At 42.2% G+C, this 7,310-nt stretch overlaps 1 non-coding gene across 1 annotated transcript; it reads right to left on the bottom strand.

The window, feature by feature from the left end:
• Positions 1-5,859: 5,859 nt before the first annotated feature.
• Positions 5,860-5,966, bottom strand: LOC113928104. The gene has a single exon (XR_003521788.1). It is a non-coding gene; the product is annotated as a U6 spliceosomal RNA (small nuclear RNA).
• Between the last annotated feature and the right edge of the window lie 1,344 nt (positions 5,967-7,310).

Below are 7,310 nucleotides of genomic sequence, written 5' to 3'. Positions count from 1 at the left end.
TGAATCTGTGACTATCCTGCAATTGTCTACAAATTGGGTTACTCCTGAGGATTTTTCTGTGGATCAGATCCTTAAAGAGACCTGAGACCAGAATGAGAAAGTTGCTTTGGTGCGCAGCAGTACGTGATGCTTTGGTCTTGGTGTTATAGTAAAAAAAAAGCTGCAGTGGGTCATGCCTCTGCTAGCGACCTGTATTGTCACAGAGCTCTCCTCATCTTAATCCTCCCAACCTCCCTCCGAGATATTAACATTCCCGCATTTCAGGTAAGAAAACCACTTTGCCCAGAAGCTGAAGAACTGGCCTAATTGTTTTGTAGCCAGGAAACCGTGGTGACAGAATTGTAGCTCTGGACTGTCTGCTTCCAGATCTTTCTTCCCGGGACATCCTGCTGCTCCCCAGCCAGCTGGCTATTAGTACCTGCTTCCTATCGTTGTGAACAGTAAATGAGATTTCTATGCATGGAATAGAGTTTGTGGGGGCGCCCGGGGTGGCTCAGTCAGTTAAGCATCTGCCTTCGGCTCAGGTCATGATCCCGGGGTCCTGGGATCGAGTCCTGCGTTGGAGTCCCTGATCAGCCGAGAGCTTGCTTCTCCTTCTCCCCCCTCCCTCTGCCTCTCCCCCTGCTTGTGCTTGCTCACGCGTTCACTTTCTCTCTCTCTGTCAAATAAATTAAAAAAAAAAAAAAGAAAGAAATCGTGTTTGTAAACTGTTATTTAGGTAAAGAATTGGGGAAGAGAATAGATAGCAATGGATCAATTGAGAAAATTTGCCCTGAAAATAATCATAAGTATGCTTTAGGAACTGACTGAAAAGAGTAGAGACACCAAAATCCAAGTTCTTCCCCGCCCCCCTTAAGATATTCAAGGAAGACATACTGCTTCTGCCTGCTGTATCTTTACAGATTAAAAAAAGTTAATAGTTGATGTATATCAGTGGTTCTCAACCTCAGGGTGAATTTGCCCCAAGGGAACACTTGGCAATGTTTGGAGACATTTTTGGTTGTCAGAAAGTGGGGGTCGCGTCTAGCGGGCAGAGGCCGGGACTGCTGCTAAAACTCCTCCAAGCACGCAACCGCCTCCCGCAACAAAGAACTGTCTGGCACAAAATGTCACCAGTGCTGAAGTGAAGAAGCCACAGTGGCCTAAAAGAAAATGCTGACAATCACATCCCTTATATCGTTGATGAATTATCAGTGGCAGAAAACTGGTGTTATGTTTATATTAAAATGAGTAAGCAAATAAACAAGTTTCCCAGGTAACCCCTCTTGTTTTAAGTGGCGTAGCAGAGCTCCTGAGCTTGGCCCTGACGGAGACTCTGGACGGATACGGGGAGTTGGAGGAAGGTTTTGATCATTTAGGTAACCAGGCTAAAGCAGAGAACTCAGCTCACAGATTATTAATGCGGAAGAGTAAGTCTGGGAGGGAAGGAACGTTACAAAAGGATGTTTATTCAAGACAAAGAGATTGGGGTTTTGTGGTATTTTGCCCCTTGTCTTGCCTGTGGCATCTGGATTACAGAGCGGGAGATTTCTACATGTATAAAGACAACGTTCCCGTTTTGTTTTGTTTTACATTATCTGAGTAAATAATTCCTTACATCAGTTTTCTGGTAAGCCCTCAAATCTTTCGAGAACACAGATGTCCATCTTCAGTGACTAAATATTTTCATAATTGTACAGGAATCTTTAGCGGCTCTATCATCCCGTCCTTATCCTATGGAACAGGCTCCAACTTAACAATTCTTTAACTTAAGAGGAACATATCTGAGCTCATGGAGTATTTCTCAGTTAGCTTTATCATGGTGGGGATACTAGACAGAGAGATTCTTAAGGGTAGACACTGTCTGATCCATCTCTTACCCTCAGAACCTAAAAGCTAGCATGACGTCCCGCTAGACATGGTGATGAGGAAACGGTGGTGGGAGGGGGTGTAGAAGGGCGACCCATTCGGGGCTAGAATCACCTTGCCCAAAGGTGTTGGTAGAGTGACACGAATCAGGAGCTTAAAATGTTAATTCGATGAACAAAACCAATCCCCTTGGGAGATGGGTCCCAACGTCTACCAGAAAGAGATGCCGTTGGTCCAAGGTCTCCAGCTTTTGCGTAAAGTGAGAGTATTCAGGATTGGAAGACACCTGTGCCCCTCTTCTGGGGTGCCCAGGTGAGGCGGGGTGGCAGGGAGCTGGGGGGCAAGCTGTCCAGCTGCCAGGAGGTCCTTCCTGTCTCCGAGACCACGGCCCAGTTGACCACCAGAGCCTCGGCAGCAGCCACATCTGTTCTGCTCTTTCCGTTGCTTCCTCTTCTCTCTTCAGAGGAGCATGGGAACCGCCTATCGAACAGGAGCGGCAGTGGGCCCGGACGTGCCTTCAGCTGTTTCCAGTTCCCTCCCAGGCCCCCTCTCCCCCAATAAATGGCACGCTGTAGAAGGTGTTTTACAGATCCACTTGTTAACAGAGCCAGAGGGCTGCGTAGCAAAGCCTAACACAGCAATCAAGGTTAAAACACAAAATCACGTAATAGGCGTTAGAGAAACAGAAGGTCATCTCTAAAAGGAGTTGGACCGTCGAATTTTTAAAGTGCCTTCTAATTCTAAAATTCTAAGCTATGAAACAACATTTCCTCGAGGTTGAAGGATATGCTGCTTTGTACACGGGCTATTTCATTAGCGGAATTAGCTTGTCTTCATAGATTGTACTATAAACAAGTGAATGAATGAAAAAGGGATAATTGAATCTGCTCTTTGCCTCTGTCCCAGGGATTCAGGACTGAATGTCTGCGGAGCACTGTAGGACTCCTCAATATCATTATATTTGAAAGATAATGATCGTGGATAAGTGGTTGCTGGCGGCACTATCAGATAAAATATTTTTCTTTAGACTTTCATTAATGATGAACATTTTCTTCTTTTGAGGTGAGAAAAACAATTCTGAATGGAGAACAAGGTCTCAGTTTAACTTGCAAATATCAAAAAATTCACCCATCATCTTTTGTTACTTTGTGATTAATGTCGGTTAATTGCTGACAAGTTGCTATTGAGCTGATTTGTGAGCACGGAGAGGATCAATTAATGTAGAAGAAACAAGCAAAATAGTCAAGTGCAGTTGAATAGATCTGTGGCTACTGTTCACCGCCTTATTCAGGGTGGGTGAGAGGAGAGAAAGGTGTGGGCGCAAGCAGTGCGTTCCCACCTTCTCAGTAAAGACAAGAAGGAATGAAGACTTCTTGGAGGCTCCTCCTGCAATTATTTCCCCCGGTTACATCATCGCCGCCTGTAGTATTAGAAAATGACCACTAGGTGGCACCATCTCACCAGTGTTCTTTTTCATCAGCAGGAGGAAGCCTGCCGGGCCTTTCGGGATCATGAAATACAATTACAGTTCTGTGTTTGCTGATTTTGACTTAGAGAAAGCTTTCTGCTCTCTCCACACTTCCCTGGATTTGTCTATCTTTCTTCTTTCCTGTGTTTTTCTTTGGTTCTTGGGAATCTGAGTCAGTACCTAGGGATAGGTACAGAGTTGATGGCCACCATGGTGCTAATAATCGTAACAGAAAACTTAAAAGTAGAGAAACACTGATAGTGACCTTTTATTGAAGGCTTTTTATGTGTTAAGGGCTTTCCGGTATTATTTACAAGATTCACAGCAACTCTGTAGGCTTGTCTTCATCTTATGAACAAAGAAATAAGGTTCAGAGAACTGAAGCAACTTTCCCTAGGATACCCAACAAGGAGGTAAAAAGGCCCAGCATGAATCCAAGTTTATGTAATGTCAGGGCATTACTGGTCTTTGGATCATTCACAGAACTTGAATATTGGGTATAGTGAGAAAAAGAAAAAACAGGAGTCCAGCCTTTGCGAAGTTCATAATCTAGAAGAGGATATAGAGTAAAAATAAAGGGGGGAAAAGAGTAAAATTAAAGGAAATAGAGCAAATTATTTGTAACACAAATGAAATATATATATATATATATGACATTTATAAGACCATAAATTTATAAAGGGTATGAGATTATCAGGAACACTTACCAGGTGTCAGAGTCAAGAAGACAACCTGAAATAGATTCTTCTCTTGGAGTAGAATATTCCTGTAGGGGACAGTTCTGAAGACAGAGTGATAAGGGCAGGATAAAGAGCAGTTATTCTTGGGTTTAACTCTCAGACTCATGAATCGTTATTGTTAATGGTGTTTTTGTTTTTGTTTTTTTGTTTTTTTGTGACACTCGAATTTGCTCTACGTCCTCAGAGGTGATGTCTCTGCTAGAGCTCTATATATAGGTGAAGGAGCCCTAAGTAACATGTTTTGAGGGTTAAAAAACCCAGATATTCCAGGTTATTTATCCCATAGAACCATGAGAACAGCAAGAGCCAGGAATCTCATAATACAAAACTCAGTTTTTTTATTTGCTGGGGTCTGGAACGTCCTACCTGGTATCTTGCATGTATCATTGAATTTAATCTTAACACAACCTCATAAGATGTGCATTAAATTAGTATTCCCTCAGGATGTCAAGCTTAGGCAGGTTGTGTAATTCACCAGAAAGCACACAGCTAGCAAGTGGTGAAGCTGGGATTCCATCCAAATTGGCAGATCAAAGAACCCAGATTTTAACCTTTAAATACAGTGCTTCCATTTAACGTGCTACATGCCAGTGAGCAAATGCTCTGGCTGTGGTAATCCTAACTTAAATTTGATTTACAAGTTTCAGGGAACTTTCAAGTATGTTATTAGATTTGAGGCTAGCAACAATCCAATGAAAAAGACTGTTCAGATTTTCTTACCACGTCTTCCCCCCCGCTTCCCTTCCTGCCCCTGCTGATGGACACACAGGCCTCCACCAGAGAGTTTAGTAACCTGGGTTAAGTCACAGGGCTACTGAGTGGCAGTCGCTGGACTCAAACCCAAAGTTCTCGTCTTTAGACCATTGCCTTTCTCCTGCAATAGCAGCACCCCTTTATAGTAAATAATACATTATTAGGTAAAAGTTCTGCCATTGGCATTCAGAATACACTATCTCCAAGAACTTCTGCTAAAAGTCAAACATGCTATTTAGGAAAAACTGTATGAACATCAAATAATACATAAAGGTATATTTTTAAACCATTTAAAACTCCCTACAAAGGACAAAGAATCTAAAATGTGTTTTCAAATATTTTACATGAATGATTTCAGAGACATATGCAGTGATTCATATAACTATTTAGAATCAACATCTGTGATTTTTGTGTGTTGTAGAGAGATTTGTACTTTATTAACACAAACAGAACACAATAGAGGCATAAAGATAAGAATTCTGTTCAGATATAACCTAAGAGATCACTGTGAGTCTTTATACAGTCTCAATCTCTCCACTACCCTCTAAGACGCAAGTTCTGTGAACCCCAGTGGGGAGAGAATGGCCCAAATGAAAGGGCCCGAGGGTAGTCGTCAATGGGTGTAGAGTGAACAGGGGAAGGATATGATTTAGTCACTGCACCACTCTGGATGCCGGCTCCTCGCCTCTAACAGGGGGACCTCTAAGGACCAGAGGACCTCTAAGATCCCTATAACGTTAAAGAATATTTCTTAACCCAAGTAAAATTTGGCGATTTGTTTTATTCAGCAGAAGATCCAGAATTTTTAAGAATGTTCCAGACTGAGAAGTAGATTACGAATTTTCCATTACTCTGTTATTTTTCATTTATTTTTTTATGGAGAGTTTTCATTTACTGAGAAACTGAAGACCTGGGTACATCAGATAAAACCAATTTCTGGGGGTGGAGGGCAATCAAAACCCACAATAGAAAAAAGAAGTTAACACTGTCTGGACCATAGCAGAACCAAGAGAATATATTCTTTTAATCGAAGAATTCCAGGCACTTCATAAAAATATGGAGCGCTTCACGAATCTGCGTGTCATCCTTGAGCGGGGGCGATGCTAATCTTCTCTGTATCGCTCCAATTTTGGTATATGTGCTGCCCAAGCGAGCACCCATTACCCTTCTTTAAAGGTGAATTCATAGATGGTAAAAAAAAAAAAAAAAAAATATCGACACAGAAAACTCAGGTTTTATTTTCAGAGCACCCACCTCCCGTATGCTTCCACTAACACAGGCAGGATGGATGTACAGTGTCAGGTACTTTGCCATTGTTGGTAGAAAAAATAATCGACTGCTGTGCAAGAAGGAAATGCCAGTGAACCCACAGGGTCACTGTGCTGGCTGGCTCCCTGGACTCGGGCTCACCGAGCGGCCACGCTGGTTACTGGTGAGAGGTGGCGCTCTTCACCAGAAGATCGCCGCAATAAGCTGCGGCTGGGGCCGGAGACTTGCCACTTTATTACATCCCTCTAATGGGCTGCAGATGTTCCGTATAAATGAATGTGGAATGCATGGATATCCAAAAAGTGATTATCAAGGCACCACATTCCCCTGGATGGCAAACTTCATTCAGCATTAGAAGAAGGAAAAGGGTAAAAAGAAGAAGAAGGGCGAGAGTGGGGGAAGGGGGAGAAATCTATAAAAACTTCCAACGTTTCCAGAAATGTTTGTGTTCTCTTGTGGGCCAGCCTTAAGCTTTTTTGAAAAAGTTGGGTTCTGAATTAGTGCGACAAAGAGGTGAGGTTGGCTTAGCTTTTGATTCTGCAGGTAGAAGCGATTGGGTTTTTAGGACCTATAAGCCACAGCTTTGGGCTTCTAGGTATCAGCATTCATACGGTGCTCTAGAGAAGAAAACCAAAGTCTTGGAGACTTTCAAAGGTACAAATGGTATTCTTAGTTAAAAAAAAAAAATCTGGAGTACTGTAAATAGAAATTAAAAACTTAGGATTTAATAAACAGTGGTTCAAATTTAACACAGAACTCCCAGAAAACAAGGCACACAGATTTGGTCCCCTGGTTTGAACTGATGATACGACAGGATGCATCTTTTTATACCGTTCAAGTAATTAATCTCTTGGTGGTCATGAAATAAGGGTTGGAATTTTTCCTTGGCCTTGGAGCCAAGTTGGCTGACACTCTGTTAGCCTCCCAGGCCTGGTCAAGTATCTAGCCTATCTACCAGTATCCCTGGTTTATGCTTGAATTCCTCCAAAGACAGAGAACTCACTGTCTTCTCATGATGACCTACCATGGACAGTGCTTCTTATTAGATTATTCTACTTATATTAATATGAAATTTGCTTACCTGAAGTTATTTCTTTAATTCATAAAACAAAACAATACTTTAAAGAGCATTTTGGAGCATCTTCCACGTGTCAGACCCCTGGTAGGCCTTAGGAATAAAACGATGAGAACATTATATGTAGTTTATTTGATCCTGTGGGATTTATAGTCCA

This window comes from Zalophus californianus, chromosome 7 (genome assembly GCF_009762305.2).
Source record: "Zalophus californianus isolate mZalCal1 chromosome 7, mZalCal1.pri.v2, whole genome shotgun sequence".
Lineage (NCBI taxonomy): Eukaryota > Metazoa > Chordata > Mammalia > Carnivora > Otariidae > Zalophus > Zalophus californianus.
The sequence above is the reverse complement of the archived record's forward strand: the minus strand, read 5'-3'. Positions and strand labels throughout refer to the sequence as shown.